Consider the following 370-nt stretch of genomic DNA (forward strand, 5'->3'; position numbering starts at 1 on the left):
AATAGGCATACCTATTTACATTTAATTAGAGATCGGTTACCTGAATTGATGGAAGATGTCGATTTAGAAACGCGACGAAGAATGTGGTTCCAGCAGGATGGTGCACCACCACATTTTGCACGAATCGTACAGGCTTTCTTGAATGAAAATTACTATGGGAGATGGATTGGACGAGTCCGGTTAATTAGCCTGCTTGTTCATCCGATCTCACATCCCCAGATTTTTTTTATGGGGCTATTTGAAAAATATTGTTTTCGAACAACAGCCCACAACATGAGCAAACTTTGAAGATCGCATTCGTCGAGCATGCGCTGCAATTCCAAGGCAAACTCTCCTTAACACCGTACGCCATTTCCAAAGACGTTTGATT

Source organism: Odontomachus brunneus, unplaced genomic scaffold (genome assembly GCF_010583005.1).
Source record: "Odontomachus brunneus isolate Ranch 3 - 2012 unplaced genomic scaffold, Obru_v1 Obru_scaffold_189, whole genome shotgun sequence".
Classification (NCBI taxonomy): Eukaryota; Metazoa; Arthropoda; class Insecta; order Hymenoptera; family Formicidae; genus Odontomachus; species Odontomachus brunneus.